General features: G+C 47.6%; 1 protein-coding gene across 1 annotated transcript in view; it reads right to left on the bottom strand.

Annotated features, from left to right (window-relative positions):
- LOC100371487 (tRNA ligase complex-associated NAD(P)H dehydrogenase PYROXD1-like) overlaps window positions 1–27584 on the bottom strand; it is a 135791-nt gene that overhangs the window by 45400 nt on the left and 62807 nt on the right. The window lies entirely within an intron of this gene.

Raw genomic sequence — 27584 nt, 5'->3', positions numbered from 1 at the left:
ACTATGACCTGACCATCCATGGGGAGTCACTGACCACTACAACACTATGACCTGACCATCCATGGGATGTCACTGACCTGACCATCCATGGGGTGTCACTGACCACTGCAACACTATGACCTGACCATCCATGGGATGTCATAGACCACTACAACACTATGACCTGACCATCCATGGGATGTCACTGACCACTACAAAACTATGACCTGACCATCCATGGGATGTTACAGTCCACTACAACAATATAACCTGACCATCCATGGAATGGCATTGACCACTACAACACTATGACCTGACCATCCTTGGGATGTCATTGACAACTACAGCACTAATACCTGACCATCCATGGGATGTCACTGACCAATACAACACTGTGACATGACCATCCATGGGATATCATTGACCACTACAGCACTAAGACATAACCATCCACGGGATGTCACTGACCATTACAAAACTACGACCTGACCATCCATGGGATGTCACGGACCACTACAACACTGTGACATGACCGTCCATGGGATGTCATTGACCACTACAGCACTAAGAACTGACCATCCATGGCGTATCATTGACCACTACAGCACTATGACCTGACCATCCATGTGATGTCATTGACCACTACAAAACTATGACATGACAATCCATGGGATGTCACTGACCTCCTACAACACTATGACATGACCATCCATGGGATATCATTGACCATTACAGCACTAAGACCTGACCATCCATGGGATGTCATTGACCACTACAACAGTATGACCTGACCATTCATGGGATGTCATTGACCACTACAACACTATGACCTGACCATCCATGGGATGTCACTGACCTGACCATCCATGGGGTGTCACTGACCACTGCAACACTATGACCTGATCATCCATGGGATGTCACAGACCACTACAGCACTAAGACCTGACCATCCATGGGATGTCATTGACCACTACAAAACTATGACCTGACCATCCATGGGATGTTACAGTCCACTACAACACTATAACCTGACCATCCATGGAATGGCATTGACCACTACAACACTATAACCTGACCATCCATGGGATGTCACTGACCACTACAACACAATGACCTGACCATCCATGGGATGTCACTAACCACTACAATACTATGATCTGACCATCCATGGAATTTCACTGACAACTACAACACTATGACCTGACCATCCATGGGGAGTCACTGACCACTACAACACTATGACCTGACCATCCATGGGATGTCACTGACCTGACCATCCATGGGGTGTCACTGACCACTGCAACACTATGACCTGACCATCCATGGGATGTCATAGACCACTACAACACTATGACCTGACCATCCATGGGATGTCACTGACCACTACAAAACTATGACCTGACCATCCATGGGATGTTACAGTCCACTACAACAATATAACCTGACCATCCATGGAATGGCATTGACCACTACAACACTATGACCTGACCATCCTTGGGATGTCATTGACAACTACAGCACTAAGACCTGACCATCCATGGGATGTCACTGACCAATACAACACTGTGACATTACCATCCATGGGATATCATTGACCACTACAGCACTAAGACCTAACCATCCACGGGATGTCACTGACCATTACAAAACTACGACCTGACCATCCATGGGATGTCACGGACCACTACAACACTGTGACATGACCGTCCATGGGATGTCATTGACCACTACAGCACTAAGAACTGACCATCCATGGCGTATCATTGACCACTACAGCACTATGACCTGACCATCCATGTGATGTCATTGACCACTACAAAACTATGACATGACAATCCATGGGATGTCACTGACCTCCTACAACACTATGACATGACCATCCATGGGATATCATTGACCATTACAGCACTAAGACCTGACCATCCATGGGATGTCATTGACCACTACAACAGTATGACCTGACCATTCATGGGATGTCATTGACCACTACAACACTATGACCTGACCATCCATGGGATGTCACTGACCTGACCATCCATGGGGTGTCACTGACCACTGCAACACTATGACCTGATCATCCATGGGATGTCACAGACCACTACAGCACTAAGACCTGACCATCCATGGGATGTCATTGACCACTACAAAACTATGACCTGACCATCCATGGGATGTTACAGTCCACTACAACACTATAACCTGACCATCCATGGAATGGCATTGACCACTACAACACTATAACCTGACCATCCATGGGATGTCACTGACCACTACAACACAATGACCTGACCATCCATGGGATGTCACTAACCACTACAATACTATGATCTGACCATCCATGGAATTTCACTGACAACTACAACACTATGACCTGACCATCCATGGGATGTCACTGACCACTACAGCACTATGACCTGACCATCTACGGGATGTCACTGTCCACTACAAAACTATGACCTGACCATCCACTGGATGTCATTGACCACTACAACACTGTCACCTGACCATTCATGGCATGTCACAGACCACTACAGCACTAAGACCTGACCATCCATGGCATGTCACTGACCACTACAAAACTATGACCTGACCATCCATGGGATGTCATTGACCACTACAACAGTATGACCTGACCATCCATGGGATGTCATTGACCACTACAACACTATGACCTGACCATCCATGGGATGTCATTGACCACTACAGCACTAAGACCTGACCATCCACGGGATGTCACTGACAACTACAAAACTACGACCTGACCATCCATGGGATGTCACTGACCACTACAACACTGTGACATGACCATCCAAGGAATGTCATTGACCACTACAGCACTAAGACCTGACCATCCATCCATGGGATGTCATTGACCACTACAACACGATGTCCTGACCATCCATGGAATGGCATTGACCGGTACAATACTATGACCTGACCATCCATGGGGAGTCACTGACCACTACAACACTATGACCTGACCATCCATGGGATGTCACTGACCTGACCATCCATGGGGTGTCACTGACCACTGCAACACTATGACCTGACCATCCATGGGATGTCATAGACCACTACAACACTATGACCTGACCATCCATGGGATGTCACTGACCACTACAAAACTATGACCTGACCATCCATGGGATGTTACAGTCCACTACAACAATATAACCTGACCATCCATGGAATGGCATTGACCACTACAACACTATGACCTGACCATCCATGGGATGTCATTGACAACTACAGCACTAAGACCTGACCATCCATGGGATGTCATTGACCACTACAGCACTAAGACCTGACCATCCATGGGATGTCATTGACCACTACAGCACTAAGACCTGACCATCCACGGGATGTCACTGACCACTAAAAAACTACGACCTGACCATCCACGGGATGTCACTGACCACTACAAAACTATGACCTGACCATCCATGGGATGCCACTGACCACTACAACACTGTGACATGACCATCTATGGGATGTCATTGACCACTACAACACTAAGACCTGACCATCCATGGGATGTCACTGACCACTACAACACTGTGACCTGACCATCCATGGGATGTCATTAACCACTACAGCACTAAGACCTGACCATCCACGGGATGTCACTGACAACTACAAAACTACGACCTGACCATCCATGGGATGTCACTGACCACTACAACACTGTGACATGACCATCCAAGGAATGTCATTGACCACTACAGCACTAAGACCTGACCATCCGTCCATGGGATGTCATTGACCACTACAACACGATGTCCTGACCATCCATGGAATGGCATTGACCGGTACAATACTATGACCTGACCATCCATGGGGAGTCACTGACCACTACAACACTATGACCTGACCATCCATGGGATGTCACTGACCTGACCATCCATGGGGTGTCACAGTCCACTACAACAATATAACCTGACCATCCATGGAATGGCATTGACCACTACAACACTATGACCTGACCATCCTTGGGATGTCATTGACAACTACAGCACTAAGACCTGACCATCCATGGGATGTCACTGACCAATACAACACTGTGACATGACCATCCATGGGATATCATTGACCACTACAGCACTAAGACCTAACCATCCACGGGATGTCACTGACCATTACAAAACTACGACCTGACCATCCATGGGATGTCACGGACCACTACAACACTGTGACATGACCGTCCATGGGATGTCATTGACCACTACAGCACTAAGAACTGACCATCCATGGCGTATCATTGACCACTACAGCACTATGACCTGACCATCCATGTGATGTCATTGACCACTACAAAACTATGACATGACAATCCATGGGATGTCACTGACCTCCTACAACACTATGACATGACCATCCATGGGATATCATTGACCATTACAGCACTAAGACCTGACCATCCATGGGATGTCATTGACCACTACAACAGTATGACCTGACCATTCATGGGATGTCATTGACCACTACAACACTATGACCTGACCATCCATGGGATGTCACTGACCTGACCATCCATGGGGTGTCACTGACCACTGCAACACTATGACCTGATCATCCATGGGATGTCACAGACCACTACAGCACTAAGACCTGACAATCCATGGGATGTCATTGACCACTACAAAACTATGACCTGACCATCCATGGGATGTTACAGTCCACTACAACACTATAACCTGACCATCCATGGAATGGCATTGACCACTACAACACTATAACCTGACCATCCATGGGATGTCACTGACCACTACAACACAATGACCTGACCATCCATGGGATGTCACTAACCACTACAATACTATGATCTGACCATCCATGGAATTTCACTGACAACTACAACACTATGACCTGACCATCCATGGGATGTCACTGACCACTACAGCACTATGACCTGACCATCTACGGGATGTCACTGTCCACTACAAAACTATGACCTGACCATCCACTGGATGTCATTGACCACTACAACACTGTCACCTGACCATTCATGGCATGTCACAGACCACTACAGCACTAAGACCTGACCATCCATGGCATGTCACTGACCACTACAAAACTATGACCTGACCATCCATGGGATGTCATTGACCACTACAACAGTATGACCTGACCATCCATGGGATGTCATTGACCACTACAACACTATGACCTGACCATCCATGGGATGTCATTGACCACTACAGCACTAAGACCTGACCATCCACGGGATGTCACTGACAACTACAAAACTACGACCTGACCATCCATGGGATGTCACTGACCACTACAACACTGTGACATGACCATCCAAGGAATGTCATTGACCACTACAGCACTAAGACCTGACCATCCATCCATGGGATGTCATTGACCACTACAACACGATGTCCTGACCATCCATGGAATGGCATTGACCGGTACAATACTATGACCTGACCATCCATGGGGAGTCACTGACCACTACAACACTATGACCTGACCATCCATGGGATGTCACTGACCTGACCATCCATGGGGTGTCACTGACCACTGCAACACTATGACCTGACCATCCATGGGATGTCATAGACCACTACAACACTATGACCTGACCATCCATGGGATGTCACTGACCACTACAAAACTATGACCTGACCATCCATGGGATGTTACAGTCCACTACAACAATATAACCTGACCATCCATGGAATGGCATTGACCACTACAACACTATGACCTGACCATCCATGGGATGTCATTGACAACTACAGCACTAAGACCTGACCATCCATGGGATGTCATTGACCACTACAGCACTAAGACCTGACCATCCATGGGATGTCATTGACCACTACAGCACTAAGACCTGACCATCCACGGGATGTCACTGACCACTAAAAAACTACGACCTGACCATCCACGGGATGTCACTGACCACTACAAAACTATGACCTGACCATCCATGGGATGCCACTGACCACTACAACACTGTGACATGACCATCTATGGGATGTCATTGACCACTACAACACTAAGACCTGACCATCCATGGGATGTCACTGACCACTACAACACTGTGACCTGACCATCCATGGGATGTCATTAACCACTACAGCACTAAGACCTGACCATATATGGGATGTCATTGACCACTATAACACTAAGACCTGACCATCCATGGGATGTCATTAACCACTACAACACTATGACCTGACCATCCATGAGATGTCATTGACCACTACAACACTGTGACATGACCATCCATGGGATGTCACTGACCACTACAACACTGTGACATGACCATCCATGGGATGTCATTTACCACTACAACACTATGACCTGACCATCCATGGGATGTCATTGACCACTACAGCACTAAGACCTGACCATCCACGGGATGTCACTGACAACTACAAAACTACGACCTGACCATCCATGGGATGTCACTGACCACTACAACACTGTGACATGACCATCCAAGGAATGTCATTGACCACTACAGCACTAAGACCTGACCATCCGTCCATGGGATGTCATTGACCACTACAACACGATGTCCTGACCATCCATGGAATGGCATTGACCGGTACAGTACTATGACCTGACCATCCATGGGGAGTCACTGACCACTACAACACTATGACCTGACCATCCATGGGATGTCACTGACCTGACCATCCATGGGGTGTCACTGACCACTGCAACACTATGACCTGACCATCCATGGGATGTCATAGACCACTACAACACTATGACCTGACCATCCATGGGATGTCACTGACCACTACAAAACTATGACCTGACCATCCATGGGATGTTACAGTCCACTACAACAATATAACCTGACCATCCATGGAATGGCATTGACCACTACAACACTATGACCTGACCATCCTTGGGATGTCATTGACAACTACAGCACTAAGACCTGACCATCCATGGGATGTCACTGACCAATACAACACTGTGACATGACCATCCATGGGATATCATTGACCACTACAGCACTAAGAACTAACCATCCACGGGATGTCACTGACCATTACAAAACTACGACCTGACCATCCATGGGATGTCACGGACCACTACAACACTGTGACATGACCGTCCATGGGATGTCATTGACCACTACAGCACTAAGAACTGACCATCCATGGCGTATCATTGACCACTACAGCACTATGACCTGACCATCCATGTGATGTCATTGACCACTACAAAACTATGACATGACAATCCATGGGATGTCACTGACCTCCTACAACACTATGACATGACCATCCATGGGATATCATTGACCATTACAGCACTAAGACCTGACCATCCATGGGATGTCATTGACCACTACAACAGTATGACCTGACCATTCATGGGATGTCATTGACCACTACAACACTATGACCTGACCATCCATGGGATGTCACTGACCTGACCATCCATGGGGTGTCACTGACCACTGCAACACTATGACCTGACCATCCATGGGATGTCACAGACCACTACAGCACTAAGACCTGACCATCCATGGGATGTCATTGACCACTACAAAACTATGACCTGACCATCCATGGGATGTTACAGTCCACTACAACACTATAACCTGACCATCCATGGAATGGCATTGACCACTACAACACTATAACCTGACCATCCATGGGATGTCACTGACCACTACAACACAATGACCTGACCATCCATGGGATGTCACTAACCACTACAATACTATGATCTGACCATCCATGGAATTTCACTGACAACTACAACACTATGACCTGACCATCCATGGGATGTCACTGACCACTACAGCACTATGACCTGACCATCTACGGGATGTCACTGTCCACTACAAAACTATGACCTGACCATCCACTGGATGTCATTGACCACTACAACACTGTCACCTGACCATTCATGGCATGTCACAGACCACTACAGCACTAAGACCTGACCATCCATGGGATGTCACTGACCACTACAAAACTATGACCTGACCATCCATGGGATGTCATTGACCACTACAACAGTATGACCTGACCATCCATGGGATGTCATTGACCACTACAACACTATGACCTGACCATCCATGGGATGTCATTGACCACTACAGCACTAAGACCTGACCATCCACGGGATGTCACTGACAACTACAAAACTACGACCTGACCATCCATGGGATGTCACTGACCACTACAACACTGTGACATGACCATCCAAGGAATGTCATTGACCACTACAGCACTAAGACCTGACCATCCATCCATGGGATGTCATTGACCACTACAACACGATGTCCTGACCATCCATGGAATGGCATTGACCGGTACAATACTATGACCTGACCATCCATGGGGAGTCACTGACCACTACAACACTATGACCTGACCATCCATGGGATGTCACTGACCTGACCATCCATGGGGTGTCACTGACCACTGCAACACTATGACCTGACCATCCATGGGATGTCATAGACCACTACAACACTATGACCTGACCATCCATGGGATGTCACTGACCACTACAAAACTATGACCTGACCAACCATGGGATGTTACAGTCCACTACAACAATATAACCTGACCATCCATGGAATGGCATTGACCACTACAACACTATGACCTGACCATCCATGGGATGTCATTGACAACTACAGCACTAAGACCTGACCATCCATGGGATGTCATTGACCACTACAGCACTAAGACCTGACCATCCATGGGATGTCATTGACCACTACAGCACTAAGACCTGACCATCCACGGGATGTCACTGACCACTAAAAAACTACGACCTGACCATCCACGGGATGTCACTGACCACTACAAAACTATGACCTGACCATCCATGGGATGCCACTGACCACTACAACACTGTGACATGACCATCTATGGGATGTCATTGACCACTACAACACTAAGACCTGACCATCCATGGGATGTCACTGACCACTACAACACTGTGACCTGACCATCCATGGGATGTCATTAACCACTACAGCACTAAGACCTGACCATCCATGGGATGTCATTGACCACTACAGCACTAAGACCTGACCATCCATGGGATGTCATTGACCACTACAGCACTAAGACCTGACCATCCACGGGATGTCACTGACCACTAAAAAACTACGACCTGACCATCCACGGGATGTCACTGACCACTACAAAACTATGACCTGACCATCCATGGGATGCCACTGACCACTACAACACTGTGACATGACCATCTATGGGATGTCATTGACCACTACAACACTAAGACCTGACCATCCATGGGATGTCACTGACCACTACAACACTGTGACCTGACCATCCATGGGATGTCATTAACCACTACAGCACTAAGACCTGACCATATATGGGATGTCATTGACCACTATAACACTAAGACCTGACCATCCATGGGATGTCATTAACCACTACAACACTATGACCTGACCATCCATGAGATGTCATTGACCACTACAACACTGTGACATGACCATCCATGGGATGTCACTGACCACTACAACACTGTGACATGACCATCCATGGGATGTCATTTACCACTACAACACTATGACCTGACCATCCATGGGATGTCATTGACCACTACAGCACTAAGACCTGACCATCCACGGGATGTCACTGACAACTACAAAACTACGACCTGACCATCCATGGGATGTCACTGACCACTACAACACTGTGACATGACCATCCAAGGAATGTCATTGACCACTACAGCACTAAGACCTGACCATCCGTCCATGGGATGTCATTGACCACTACAACACGATGTCCTGACCATCCATGGAATGGCATTGACCGGTACAGTACTATGACCTGACCATCCATGGGGAGTCACTGACCACTACAACACTATGACCTGACCATCCATGGGATGTCACTGACCTGACCATCCATGGGGTGTCACTGACCACTGCAACACTATGACCTGACCATCCATGGGATGTCATAGACCACTACAACACTATGACCTGACCATCCATGGGATGTCACTGACCACTACAAAACTATGACCTGACCATCCATGGGATGTTACAGTCCACTACAACAATATAACCTGACCATCCATGGAATGGCATTGACCACTACAACACTATGACCTGACCATCCTTGGGATGTCATTGACAACTACAGCACTAAGACCTGACCATCCATGGGATGTCACTGACCAATACAACACTGTGACATGACCATCCATGGGATATCATTGACCACTACAGCACTAAGAACTAACCATCCACGGGATGTCACTGACCATTACAAAACTACGACCTGACCATCCATGGGATGTCACGGACCACTACAACACTGTGACATGACCGTCCATGGGATGTCATTGACCACTACAGCACTAAGAACTGACCATCCATGGCGTATCATTGACCACTACAGCACTATGACCTGACCATCCATGTGATGTCATTGACCACTACAAAACTATGACATGACAATCCATGGGATGTCACTGACCTCCTACAACACTATGACATGACCATCCATGGGATATCATTGACCATTACAGCACTAAGACCTGACCATCCATGGGATGTCATTGACCACTACAACAGTATGACCTGACCATTCATGGGATGTCATTGACCACTACAACACTATGACCTGACCATCCATGGGATGTCACTGACCTGACCATCCATGGGGTGTCACTGACCACTGCAACACTATGACCTGACCATCCATGGGATGTCACAGACCACTACAGCACTAAGACCTGACCATCCATGGGATGTCATTGACCACTACAAAACTATGACCTGACCATCCATGGGATGTTACAGTCCACTACAACACTATAACCTGACCATCCATGGAATGGCATTGACCACTACAACACTATAACCTGACCATCCATGGGATGTCACTGACCACTACAACACAATGACCTGACCATCCATGGGATGTCACTAACCACTACAATACTATGATCTGACCATCCATGGAATTTCACTGACAACTACAACACTATGACCTGACCATCCATGGGATGTCACTGACCACTACAGCACTATGACCTGACCATCTACGGGATGTCACTGTCCACTACAAAACTATGACCTGACCATCCACTGGATGTCATTGACCACTACAACACTGTCACCTGACCATTCATGGCATGTCACAGACCACTACAGCACTAAGACCTGACCATCCATGGGATGTCACTGACCACTACAAAACTATGACCTGACCATCCATGGGATGTCATTGACCACTACAACAGTATGACCTGACCATCCATGGGATGTCATTGACCACTACAACACTATGACCTGACCATCCATGGGATGTCATTGACCACTACAGCACTAAGACCTGACCATCCACGGGATGTCACTGACAACTACAAAACTACGACCTGACCATCCATGGGATGTCACTGACCACTACAACACTGTGACATGACCATCCAAGGAATGTCATTGACCACTACAGCACTAAGACCTGACCATCCATCCATGGGATGTCATTGACCACTACAACACGATGTCCTGACCATCCATGGAATGGCATTGACCGGTACAATACTATGACCTGACCATCCATGGGGAGTCACTGACCACTACAACACTATGACCTGACCATCCATGGGATGTCACTGACCTGACCATCCATGGGGTGTCACTGACCACTGCAACACTATGACCTGACCATCCATGGGATGTCATAGACCACTACAACACTATGACCTGACCATCCATGGGATGTCACTGACCACTACAAAACTATGACCTGACCAACCATGGGATGTTACAGTCCACTACAACAATATAACCTGACCATCCATGGAATGGCATTGACCACTACAACACTATGACCTGACCATCCATGGGATGTCATTGACAACTACAGCACTAAGACCTGACCATCCATGGGATGTCATTGACCACTACAGCACTAAGACCTGACCATCCATGGGATGTCATTGACCACTACAGCACTAAGACCTGACCATCCACGGGATGTCACTGACCACTAAAAAACTACGACCTGACCATCCACGGGATGTCACTGACCACTACAAAACTATGACCTGACCATCCATGGGATGCCACTGACCACTACAACACTGTGACATGACCATCTATGGGATGTCATTGACCACTACAACACTAAGACCTGACCATCCATGGGATGTCACTGACCACTACAACACTGTGACCTGACCATCCATGGGATGTCATTAACCACTACAGCACTAAGACCTGACCATATATGGGATGTCATTGACCACTATAACACTAAGACCTGACCATCCATGGGATGTCATTAACCACTACAACACTATGACCTGACCATCCATGAGATGTCATTGACCACTACAACACTGTGACATGACCATCCATGGGATGTCACTGACCACTACAACACTGTGACATGACCATCCATGGGATGTCATTTACCACTACAGCACTAAGACCTGACCATCCATGGGATGTCATTGACCACTACAACACTATGACCTGACCATCCATGGGATGTCACTGACCACTACAACACTGTGACCTGACCATCCATGGGATGTCATTGACCACTACAGCACTAAGACCTGACCATCCATGGGGTATCATTGACCCCTACAGCACTAAGACCTGACCATCCATGTGATGTCATTGACCACTACAAAACTATGACATGACGATCCATGGGATGTCACTGACCTCCTACAACACTATGACATGACCATCCATGGGATGTCATTGACCATTACAGCAGTATGACCTGACCATTCATGGGATGTCATTGACCACTACAACACTATGACCTGACCATCCACGGGATGTCACTGACCACTACAAAAATACGACCTGACCATCCATTGGATGTCACTGACCACTACAACACTGTGACATGACCATCCAAGGAATGTCATTGACCACTACAGCACTAAGACCTGACCATCCATCCATGGGATGTCATTGACCACTACAACAGTATGACCTGACCATCCATGGGATGTCATTGACCACTACAACACTATGATCTGACCATCCTTGGGATGTCATTGACCACTACAGCACTAAGACCTGACCATCCACGGGATGTCACTGACCACTACAAAACCACGACCTGACCATCCATGGGATGTCACTGACCACTACAACACTGTGACATGACCATCCAAGGAATGTCATTGACCACTACAGCATTAAGACCTGACCATCCATTAATGGGATGTCATTGACCACTACAACACGATGTCCTGACCATCCATGGAATGGCATTGACCGGTACAATACTATGACCTGACCATCCATGGGGAGTCACTGACCACTACAACACTATGACCTGGCCATCCATGGGATGTCACTGACCTGACCATCCATGGGGTGTCACTGACCACTGCAACACTATGACCTGACCGTCCATGGGATGTCACAGACCACTACAAAACTATGACCTGACCATCCATGGGATGTCACTGACCACTACAAAACTATGACCTGACCATCCATGGGATGTTACAGTCCACTACAACACTATAACCTGACCATCCATGGAATGGCATTGACCACTACAACACTATAACCTGACCATCCATGGGATGTCACTGACCACTACAACACAATGACCTGACCATCCATGGGATGTCACTAACCACTACAATACTATGATCTGACCATCCATGGAATTTCACTGACAACTACAACACTATGACCTGACCATCCATGGGATGTCACTGACCACTACAGCACTATGACCTGACCATCTACGGGATGTCACTGTCCACTACAAAACTATGACCTGACCATCCACTGGATGTCACTGAGAACTACAACACTGTGACCTGACCATTCATGGCATGTCACAGACCACTACAGCACTAAGACCTGACCATCCATGGGATGTCACTGACCACTACAAAACTATGACCGGACCATCCATGGGATGTCATTGACAACTACAACACTAAGACCTGACCATCCATGGGATGTCATTGACCACTACAGCACTAAGACCTGACCATCTATGGGATGTCATTGACCACTACAGCACTAAGACCTGACCATCCACGGGATGTCACTGACCACTACAAAACTATGACCTGACCATCCATGGGATGTCATTGACCACTACAGCACTAAGACCTGACCATCCATGGGATGTCAATGATCACTACAGCACTAAGACCTGGCCATCCATGGGATGTCACTGACCACTACAACACTGTGACATGACCATCCATGGAATGTCATTGACCACTACAGCACTAAGACCTGACCATCCATGGGATGTCATTGACCACTACAGCACTGAGACCTGACCATCCAGGGGATGTCCCTCACCACTACAAAACTACGACCTGACCATCCATGGGATGTCACTGACCACAACAGCACTAAGACCTGACCATCCATGGGATGTCATTGACCACTACAACACTAAGACCTAACCATCCACGGGATGTCACTGACCACTACAAAACTACGACCTGGCCATCCATGGGATGTCACTGACCACTACAACACTGTGACATGACCATCCATGGGATGTCATTGACCACTACAGCACTAAGACCTGACCATCCATGGGATGTCATTGACCACTACAGCACTGAGACCTGACCATCCAGGGGATGTCCCTCACCACTACAAAACTACGACCTGACCATCCATGGCATGTCACTGACCACAACAGCACTAAGTCCTGACCAACCATGGGATGTCATTGACCACTACAACACTATGACCTGACCATCCATGGGATGTCACTGACCACTACAACACTGTGACAAGACCATCCATGGGATGCCATTGACCACTACAACACTAAGACCTGACCATATATGGGATGTCACTGACCACTACAAAACTACGACCTGACCATCCATGGGATGTCACTGACCACTACAACACTGTGACATGACCATCCATGGGAGGTCATTGACCACTACAGCACTAAGACCTGACCATCCATGGGATATCATTAACCACTACAGCACTAAGACCTCTCCATCCACAGAATGTCACTGACCACTACAAAACTACGACCTGACCATCCATGGGATATCACTGACCACTACAACACTGTGACATGACCATCCGTGGGATGTCATTGACCACTACAGCACTAAGACCTGACCATCCATGGGATGTCATTGACCACTACAGCACTAAGACCTGACCATCCAGGGGATGTCACTGACCACTACAAAACTACAACCTGACCATCCATGGGATGTCACTGACCACTACAACACTGTGACATGACCATCCATGGGATGTCATTGTCCACTACAGCACTAAGACCTGACCATCCATGGGATGTCACTGACCACTACAACACTGTGACATGACCATCCATGGGATGTCATAAACCACTACAGCACTAAGACCTGACCATCTATGGGATGTCATTGACCACTACAGCATTAAGATCTGACCATCCACGCGATGTCACTGACCACTACAAAACTACGACCTGACCATCCATGGGATGTCATTGACCACTACAGCACTAAAACCTGACCATCCATGGGATGTCATTGACCACTACAGCACTAAGACCTGACCATCCACGGGATGTCACTGACCACTACAAAACTATGACCTGACCATCCATAGGATGTCATTGACCACTAAAACACTGTGACATGACCATCCATGGGATGTCATTGTCCACTACAGCACTAAGACCTGGCCATCCATGGGATGTCACTGACCACTACAACACTGACATGACCATCCATGGGATGTCATAAACCACTACAGCACTAAGACTTGACCATCTATGGGATGTCTTTGACCACTACAGCATTAAGATCTGACCATCCATGGGATGTCACTGACCACTACAACACTGTAACATGACCATCCATGGGATGTCATTGACCATTACAACACTAAGACCTGACCATCCATGGGATGTCATTGACCACTACAGCACTAATACCTGACCATCCATGTGATGTCATTGACCACTACAGCACTAAGACCAGACCGTCCAAGGGATATCATTGACCACTACAACACTGTGACATAACCATCCATGGGATGTCATTGACCACAACAGCACTAAGACCTGAACATCCATGGGATGTCATTGACCACTACAGCACTAAGACCTGACCATCCATGGGATGTCATTGACCACTACAGCACTAAGACCTGACCATCCACGGGAAGTCACCGAGCACTACAAAACTACGACCTGACCATCCACGGGATGTCACTGACCACTACAACACTGTGACATGACCATCCACGGGATGTCATTGACCACTGCAGCACTAAAACCTGACCATCCATGGGATGTCATTGACCACTACAACAGTATGACCTGACCATTCATGGGATGTCATTGACCAGTACAACACTATGACCTGACCATCCATGGGATGTCATTGACCACTACAGCACTAAGACCTAACCATCCACGGGATGTCACTGACCACTACAAAACTACGACCTGACCATCCATCATCCATGGGATGTCACTGACCACTACAACACTGTGACATGACCATCCAAAGAATGTCATTGATCACTACAGCACTAAGACCTGGCCATCCATGGGATGTCACTGACCACTACAACACTGTGACATGACCATCCATGGGATGTCATTGACCACTACAGCACTAAGACCTGACCATCCATGGGATGTCATTGACCACTACAGCACTGAGACCTGACCATCCAGGGGATGTCCCTCACCACTACAAAACTACGGCCTGACCATCCATGGGATGTCACTGACCACAACAGCACTAAGACCTGACCATCCATGGGATGTCATTGACCACTACAACACTAAGACCTAACCATCCACGGGATGTCACTGACCACTACAAAACTACGACCTGGCCATCCATGGGATGTCACTGACCACTACAACACTGTGACATGACCATCCATGGGATGTCATTGACCACTACAGCACTGAGACCTGACCATCCAGGGGATGTCCCTCACCACTACAAAACTACGACCTGACCATCCATGGGATGTCACTGACCACAACAGCACTAAGTCCTGACCATCCATGGGATGTCATTGACCACTACAACACTATGACCTGACCATCCATGGGATGTCACTGACCACTACAACACTGTGACAAGACCATCCATGGGATGCCATTGACCACTACAACACTAAGACCTGACCATATATGGGATGTCACTGACCACTACAAAACTACGACCTGACCATCCATGGGATGTCACTGACCACTACAACACTGTGACATGACCATCCATGGGAGGTCATTGACCACTACAGCACTAAGACCTGACCATCCATGGGATATCATTAACCACTACAGCACTAAGACCTCTCCATCCACAGAATGTCACTGACCACTACAAAACTACGACCTGACCATCCATGGGATATCACTGACCACTACAACACTGTGACATGACCATCCGTGGGATGTCATTGACCACTACAGCACTAAGACCTGACCATCCATGGGATGTCATTGACCACTACAGCACTAAGACCTGACCATCCAGGGGATGTCACTGACCACTACAAAACTACAACCTGACCATCCATGGGATGTCACTGACCACTACAACACTGTGACATGACCATCCATGGGATGTCATTGTCCACTACAGCACTAAGACCTGACCATCCATGGGATGTCATTGACCACTACAACACTGTGACATGACCATCCATGGAATGTCATAAACCACTACAGCACTAAGACCTGACCATCTATGGGATGTCATTGACCACTACAGCATTAAGATCTGACCATCCACGCGATGTCACTGACCACTACAAAACTACGACCTGACCATCCATGGGATGTCATTGACCACTACAGCACTAAGACCTGATCACCCATGGGATGTCATTGACCACTACAACACTAAGACCTGACCATCCATGGGATGTCACTGACCACTACAACACTGTGACAGGACCATCCATGGGATGTCATTGACCATTACAACACTAAGACCTGACCATCCATGGGATGTCATTGACCACTACAGCACTAATACCTGACCATCCATGTGATGTCATTGACACTACAGCACTAAGACCTGACCATCCAAGGGATGTCATTGACCACTACAACACTGTGACATAACCATCCATGGGATGTCATTGACCACAACAGCACTAAGACCTGAACATCCATGGGATGTCATTGACCACTACAGCACTAAGACCTGACCATCCATGGGATGTCATTGACCACTACAGCACTAAGACCTGACCATCCACGGGATGTCACCGAGCACTACAAAACTACGACCTAACCATCCATGGGATGTCACTGACCACTACAACACTGTGACATGACCATCCATGGGATGTCATTGACCACTGCAGCACTAAAACCTGACCATCCATGGGATGTCATTGACCACTACAGCACTAAGACCTGACCATCCACGGGATGTCACTGACCACTACAAAACTATGACCTGACCATCCATGGAATGTCATTGACCACTAAAACACTGTGACATGACCATCCATGGGATGTCATTGTCCACTACAGCACTAAGACCTGGCCATCCATGGGATGTCACTGACCACTACAACACTGTGACATGACCATCCATGGGATGTCATAAACCACTACAGCACTAAGACTTGACCATCTATGGGATGTCTTTGACCACTACAGCATTAAGATCTGACCATCCACGCGATGTCACTGACCACTACAAAACTACGACCTGACCATCCATGGGACGTCATTGACCACTACAGCACTAAGACCTGATCACCCATGGGATGTCATTGACCACTACAACACTAAGACCTGACCATCCATGGGATGTCACTGACCACTACAACACTGTGACATGACCATCCATGGGATGTCATTGACCATTACAACACTAAGACCTGACCATCCATGGGATGTCATTGACCACTACAGCACTAATACCTGACCATCCATGTGATGTCATTGACCACTACAGCACTAAGACCAGACCATCCAAGGGATATCATTGACCACTACAACACTGTGACATAACCATCCATGGGATGTCATTGACCACAACAGCACTAAGACCTGAACATCCATGGGATGTCATTGACCACTACAGCACTAAGACCTGACCATCCATGGGATGTCATTGACCACTACAGCACTAAGACCTGACCATCCACGGGATGTCACCGAGCACTACAAAACTACGACCTGACCATCCACGGGATGTCACTGACCACTACAACACTGTGACATGACCATCCACGGGATGTCATTGACCACTGCAGCACTAAAACCTGACCATCCATGGGATGTCATTGACCACTACAACAGTATGACCTGACCATTCATGGGATGTCATTGACCAGTACAACACTATGACCTGACCATCCATGGGATGTCATTGACCACTACAGCACTAAGACCTAACCATCCACGGGATGTCACTGACCACTACAAAACTACGACCTGACCATCCATCATCCATGGGATGTCACTGACCACTACAACACTGTGACATGACCATCCAAAGAATGTTATTGATCACTACAGCACTAAGACCTGACCATCCATCTATGGATGTCATTGACCACTACAACACTGTGACATGACCATCCATGGGATGTCATTGACCACTACAACACTGTGACATGACCATCCATGTGATGTCATTGACCACTACAACACTATGACCTGACCATCCATGGAATGTCATTGACCACTACAGCACTAAGACCTGACCATCCATGGGATGTCATTGACCACTACAGCACTAAGACCTGACCATCCATGGCATGTCGTTGACCACTACAGCACTAAGACCTGACCATCCACGGGATGTCATTGACCACTACAGCACTAAGACCTGACCATCCATGGGATGTCATTGACCACTACTGCACTAAGACCTGACCATCCATGGGATGTCATTGACCACTACAGCACTAAGACCTGACCATTACGAGATGTCACTGACCACTACAAATCTACGACCTGACCATCCATGGGATGTCACTGACCACTACAACACTGTGACATGACCATCCATGGGATGTCATTGATCACTACAGCACTAAGACCTGACCATCCATGGGATGTCATTGACCACTACAGCACTAAGACCTGACCATCCACGAGATGTCACTGACCACTACAAAACTACGACCTGACCATCCATGGGATGTCACTGACCACTACAACACTGTGACATGACCATCCATGGGATGTCATTGATCACTACAGCACTAAGACCTGACCATCCATCCATGGGATGTCATTGACCACTACAACAGTATGACCTGACCATCCATGGGATGTCATTGACCACTACAACACTGTGACATGACCATCCATGGGATGTCATTGACCATTACAACACTGTGACATGACCATTCAAGTGATGTCATTGACCACTACAACACTATGACCTGACCATCCATGGGATGTCACTGACCACTACAACACTGTGACATGACCATCCATGGGATGTCACTGACCACTACAACACTGTGACATGACCATCCGTGGGATGTCATTGACCACTACAGCACTAAGACCTGACCATCAATGGGATGTCATTGACCACTACAACACTATGACCTGACCATCCATGGGATGTCACTGATCACTACAACACTGTGACATGACCATCCATGGGATGTCATTGACCACTACAGCACTAAGACCTGACCATCCACGGGATGTCACTGACCACTACAAAACTACGACCTGACCATCCATGGTAGGTCATTGACCACTACAGCACTAAGACCTGACCATCCATGGGATGTCATTGACCACTACAGCACTAAGACCTGACCATCCACAGAATGTCACTGACCACTACAAAACTACGACCTGACCATCCATGGGATGTCACTGACCACTACAACACTGTGACATGACCATCCATGGGATGTCATTGACCACTACAGCACTAAGACCTGACCATCCAGGGGATGTCACTGGCCACTACAAAACTACGACCTGACCATCCATGGGATGTCACTGACCACTACAACACTGTGACATGACCATCCATGGGATGTCATTGTCCACTACAGCACTAAGACCTGACCATCCATGGGATGTCATTGACCACTACAACACTGTGACATGACCATCCATGGAATGTCATTGACCACTACAGCACTAAGACCTGACCATCTATGGGATGTCATTGACCACTACAGCACTAACATCTGACCATCCACGCGATGTCACTGACCACTACAAAACTACGACCTGACCATCCATGGGACGTCATAGACCACTACAGCACTAAGACCTGATCACCCATGGGATGTCATTGACCACTACAACACTAAGACCTGACCATCCATGGGATGTCACTGACCACTACAACACTGTGACATGACCATCCATGGGATGTCATTGACCATTACAACACTAAGACCTGACCATCCATGGGATGTCATTGACCACTACAGCACTAATATCTGACCATCCATGTGATGTCATTGACCACTACAGCACTAAGACCAGACCATCCAAGGGATGTCATTGACCACTACAACACTGTGACATAACCATCCATGGGATGTCATTGACCACAACAGCACTAAGACCTGAACATCCATGGGATGTCATTGACCACTACAGCACTAAGACCTGACCATCCATGGGATGTCATTGACCACTACAGCACTAAGACCTGACCATCCACGGGATGTCACCGAGCACTACAAAACTACGACCTGACCATCCACGGGATGTCACTGACCACTACAACACTGTGACATGACCATCCACGGGATGTCATTGACCACTGCAGCACTAAAACCTGACCATCCATGGGATGTCATTGACCACTACAACAGTATGACCTGACCATTCATGGGATGTCATTGACCAGTACAACACTATGACCTGACCATCCATGGGATGTCATTGACCACTACAGCACTAAGACCTAACCATCCACGGGATGTCACTGACCACTACAAAACTACGACCTGACCATCCATCATCCATGGGATGTCACTGACCACTACAACACTGTGACATGACCATCCAAAGAATGTTATTGATCACTACAGCACTAAGACCTGACCATCCATCTATGGGATGTCATTGACCACTACAGCACTGTGACATGACCATCCATGGGATGTCATTGACCACTACAACACTGTGACATGACCATCCATGTGATGTCATTGACCACTACAACACTATGACCTGACCATCCATGGAATGTCATTGACCACTACAACACTAAGACCTGACCATCCATGGGATGTCATTGACCACTACAGCACTAAGACCTGACCATCCATGGCATGTCGTTGACCACTACAGCACTAAGACCTGACCATCCACGGGATGTCATTGACCACTACAGCACTAAGACCTGACCATCCATGGGATGTCATTGACCACTACTGTACTAAGACCTGACCATCCATGGGATGTCATTGACCACTACAGCACTAAGACCTGACCATTACGAGATGTCACTGACCACTACAAATCTACGACCTGACCATCCATGGGATGTCACTGACCACTACAACACTGTGACATGACCATCCATGGGATGTCATTGATCACTACAGCACTAAGACCTGACCATCCATGGGATGTCATTGACCACTACAGCACTAAGACCTGACCATCCACGAGATGTCACTGACCACTACAAAACTACGACCTGACCATCCATGGGATGTCACTGACCACTACAACACTGTGACATGACCATCCATGGGATGTCATTGATCACTACAGCACTAAGACCTGACCATCCATCCATGGGATGTCATTGACCACTACAACAGTATGACCTGACCATCCATGGGATGTCATTGACCACTACAACACTGTGACATGACCATCCATGGGATGTCATTGACCATTACAACACTGTGACATGACCATTCAAGTGATGTCATTGACCACTACAACACTATGACCTGACCATCCATGGGATGTCACTGACCACTACAACACTGTGACATGACCATCCATGGGATGTCACTGACCACTACAACACTGTGACATGACCATCCGTGGGATGTCATTGACCACTACAGCACTAAGACCTGACCATCAATGGGATGTCATTGACCACTACAACACTATGACCTGACCATCCATGGGATGTCACTGATCACTACAACACTGTGACATGACCATCCATGGGATGTCATTGACCACTACAGCACTAAGACCTGACCATCCACGGGATGTCACTGACCACTACAAAACTACGACCTGACCATCCATGGGAGGTCATTGTCCACTACAGCACTAAGACCTGACCATCCATGGGATGTCATTGACCACTACAGCACTAAGACCTGACCATCCACAGAATGTCACTGACCACTACAAAACTACGACCTGACCATCCATGGGATGTCACTCACCACTACAACACTGTGACATGACCATCCATGGGATGTCATTGACCACTACAACACTGTGACATGACCATCCATGTGATGTCATTGACCACTACAACACTATGACCTGACCATCCATGGAATGTCATTGACCACTACAACACTAAGACCTGACCATCCATGGGATGTCATTGACCACTACAGCACTAAGACCTGACCATCCATGGCATGTCGTTGACCACTACAGCACTAAGACCTGACCATCCACGGGATGTCATTGACCACTACAGCACTAAGACCTGACCATCCATGGGATGTCATTGACCACTACTGTACTAAGACCTGACCATCCATGGGATGTCATTGACCACTACAGCACTAAGACCTGACCATTACGAGATGTCACTGACCACTACAAATCTACGACCTGACCATCCATGGGATGTCACTGACCACTACAACACTGTGACATGACCATCCATGGGATGTCATTGATCACTACAGCACTAAGACCTGACCATCCATGGGATGTCATTGACCACTACAGCACTAAGACCTGACCATCCACGAGATGTCACTGACCACTACAAAACTACGACCTGACCATCCATGGGATGTCACTGACCACTACAACACTGTGACATGACCATCCATGGGATGTCATTGATCACTACAGCACTAAGACCTGACCATCCATCCATGGGATGTCATTGACCACTACAACAGTATGACCTGACCATCCATGGGATGTCATTGACCACTACAACACTGTGACATGACCATCCATGGGATGTCATTGACCATTACAACACTGTGACATGACCATTCAAGTGATGTCATTGACCACTACAACACTATGACCTGACCATCCATGGGATGTCACTGACCACTACAACACTGTGACATGACCATCCATGGGATGTCACTGACCACTACAACACTGTGACATGACCATCCGTGGGATGTCATTGACCACTACAGCACTAAGACCTGACCATCAATGGGATGTCATTGACCACTACAACACTATGACCTGACCATCCATGGGATGTCATTGACCACTACAGCACTAAGACCTGACCATTACGAGATGTCACTGACCACTACAAATCTACGACCTGACCATCCATGGGATGTCACTGACCACTACAACACTGTGACATGACCATCCATGGGATGTCATTGATCACTACAGCACTAAGACCTGACCATCCATGGGATGTCATTGACCACTACAGCACTAAGACCTGACCATCCACGAGATGTCACTGACCACTACAAAACTACGACCTGACCATCCATGGGATGTCACTGACCACTACAACACTGTGACATGACCATCCATGGGATGTCATTGATCACTACAGCACTAAGACCTGACCATCCATCCATGGGATGTCATTGACCACTACAACAGTATGACCTGACCATCCATGGGATGTCATTGACCACTACAACACTGTGACATGACCATCCATGGGATGTCATTGACCATTACAACACTGTGACATGACCATTCAAGTGATGTCATTGACCACTACAACACTATGACCTGACCATCCATGGGATGTCACTGACCACTACAACACTGTGACATGACCATCCATGGGATGTCACTGACCACTACAACACTGTGACATGACCATCCGTGGGATGTCATTGACCACTACAGCACTAAGACCTGACCATCAATGGGATGTCATTGACCACTACAACACTATGACCTGACCATCCATGGGATGTCACTGATCACTACAACACTGTGACATGACCATCCATGGGATGTCATTGACCACTACAGCACTAAGACCTGACCATCCACGGGATGTCACTGACCACTACAAAACTACGACCTGACCATCCATGGGAGGTCATTGTCCACTACAGCACTAAGACCTGACCATCCATGGGATGTCATTGACCACTACAGCACTAAGACCTGACCATCCACAGAATGTCACTGACCACTACAAAACTACGACCTGACCATCCATGGGATGTCACTCACCACTACAACACTGTGACATGACCATCCATGGGATGTCATTGACCACTACAGCACTAAGACCTGACCATCCATGGGATGTCACTGACCACTACAACACTGTGACATGACCATCCATGGGATGTCACTGACCACTACAACACTGTGACATGACCATCCGTGGGATGTCATTGACCACTACAGCACTAAGACCTGACCATCAATGGGATGTCATTGACCACTACAACACTATGACCTGACCATCCATGGGATGTCACTGATCACTACAACACTGTGACATGACCATCCATGGGATGTCATTGACCACTACAGCACTAAGACCTGACCATCCACGGGATGCCACTGACCACTACAAAACTACGACCTGACCATCCATGGGAGGTCATTGTCCACTACAGCACTAAGACCTGACCATCCATGGGATGTCATTGACCACTACAGCACTAAGACCTGACCATCCACAGAATGTCACTGACCACTACAAAACTACGACCTGACCATCCATGGGATGTCACTGACCACTACAACACTGTGACATGACCATCCATGGGATGTCATTGACCACTACAGCACTAAGACCTGACCATCCATGGGATGTCACTGACCACTACAACACTGTGACATGACCATCCATGGGATGTCATTGTCCACTACAGCACTAAGACCTGACCATCCATGGGATGTCATTGACCACTACAGCACCAAGACCTGACCATCTATGGGATGTCATTGACCACTACAGCACTAACATCTGACCATCCACGCGATGTCACTGACCACTACAAAACTACGACCTGACCATCCATGGGACGTCATTGACCACTACAGCACTAAGACCTGATCACCCATGGGATGTCATTGACCACTACAACACTAAGACCTGACCATCCATGGGATGTCACTGACCACTACAACACTGTGACATGACCATCCATGGGATGTCATTGACCATTACAACACTAAGACCTGACCATCCATGGGATGTCATTGACCACTATAGCACTAATACCTGACCATCCATGTGATGTCATTGACCACTACAGCACTAAGACCAGACCATCCAAGGGATGTCATTGACCACTACAACACTGTGACATAACCATCCATGGGATGTCATTGACCACAACAGCACTAAGACCTGAACATCCATGGGATGTCATTGACCACTACAGCACTAAGACCTGACCATCCATGGGATGTCATTGACCACTACAGCACTAAGACCTGACCATCCACGGGATGTCACCGAGCACTACAAAACTACGACCTGACCATCCACGGGATGTCACTGACCACTACAACACTGTGACATGACCATCCACGGGATGTCATTGACCACTGCAGCACTAAAACCTGACCATCCATGGGATGTCACTGACCACTACAAAACTACGACCTGACCATCCATGGGAGGTCATTGTCCACTACAGCACTAAGACCTGACCATCCATGGGATGTCATTGACCACTACAGCACTAAGACCTGACCATCCACAGAATGTCACTGACCACTACAAAACTACGACCTGACCATCCATGGGATGTCACTGACCACTACAACACTGTGACATGACCATCCATGGGATGTCATTGACCACTACAGCACTAAGACCTGGCCATCCATGGGATGTCACTGACCACTACAACACTGTGACATGACCATCCATGGGATGTCATTGTCCACTACAGCACTAAGACCTGACCATCCATGGGATGTCATTGACCACTACAACACTGTGACATGACCATCCATGGAATGTCATTGACCACTACAGCACTAAGACCTGACCATCTATGGGATGTCATTGACCACTACAGCACTAACATCTGACCATCCACGCGATGTCACTGACCACTACAAAACTACGACCTGACCATCCATGGGACGTCATTGACCACTACAGCACTAAGACCTGATCACCCATGGGATGTCATTGACCACTACAACACTAAGACCTGACCATCCATGGGATGTCACTGACCACTACAACACTGTGACATGACCATCCATGGGATGTCATTGACCATTACAACACTAAGACCTGACCATCCATGGGATGTCATTGACCACTACAGCACTAATACCTGACCATCCATGTGATGTCATTGACCACTACAGCACTAAGACCAGACCATCCAAGGGATGTCATTGACCACTACAACACTGTGACATAACCATCCATGGGATGTCATTGACCACAACAGCACTAAGACCTGAACATCCATGGGATGTCATTGACCACTACAGCACTAAGACCTGACCATCCATGGGATGTCATTGACCACTACAGCACTAAGACCTGACCATCCACGGGAT

This window comes from Saccoglossus kowalevskii, chromosome 12 (genome assembly GCF_978046115.1).
Source record: "Saccoglossus kowalevskii chromosome 12, keSacKowa6.1, whole genome shotgun sequence".
Lineage (NCBI taxonomy): Eukaryota > Metazoa > Hemichordata > Enteropneusta > Harrimaniidae > Saccoglossus > Saccoglossus kowalevskii.
The sequence above is the reverse complement of the archived record's forward strand: the minus strand, read 5'-3'. Positions and strand labels throughout refer to the sequence as shown.